Source organism: Etheostoma cragini, unplaced genomic scaffold, assembly GCF_013103735.1.
Source record: "Etheostoma cragini isolate CJK2018 unplaced genomic scaffold, CSU_Ecrag_1.0 ScbMSFa_849, whole genome shotgun sequence".
Classification (NCBI taxonomy): Eukaryota; Metazoa; Chordata; class Actinopteri; order Perciformes; family Percidae; genus Etheostoma; species Etheostoma cragini.
Genome location: NW_023269482.1, coordinates 15,215 through 15,711, shown reverse-complemented (window position 1 = coordinate 15,711; position 497 = coordinate 15,215).

Below are 497 nucleotides of genomic sequence, written 5' to 3'. Positions count from 1 at the left end.
CTATGATGCTTTTGATCCTATGATGCTTTTGATCCTTTGATGCTTTTGATCCAAATATGCTTTTGACCTTTTGATGCTTTTAATCCTATGGTGCTTTTAATCCTATGATACTTTTGATCCTATGATGCTTTTGATCCTTTGATTCGTTTGATCCTATGATGCTTTTGATCCTTAGAGGCCTTTGATGCTTTTGATCCTATAATGCTTTAGATCCTATGATGATTTTGATCCTGTAATGCTTTAGATCCTATAATGCTTTTGATCCAAATATGCTTTTGACCTTTTGTTGCTTTTAATCCTATGGTGCTTTTAATCCTATTATACTTTTGATCCTATGATGCTTTTGATCCTTTGATTCGTTTGATCCTATGATGCTTTTGATCCTTTGAGGCCTTTGATGCTTTTGATCCTATGATGCTTTTGATCTTATGATGCTTTTGATCCGTTAATGCCTTTGATGCTTTTGATCCCAATATGCTTTTGATCCTTTGATTCGT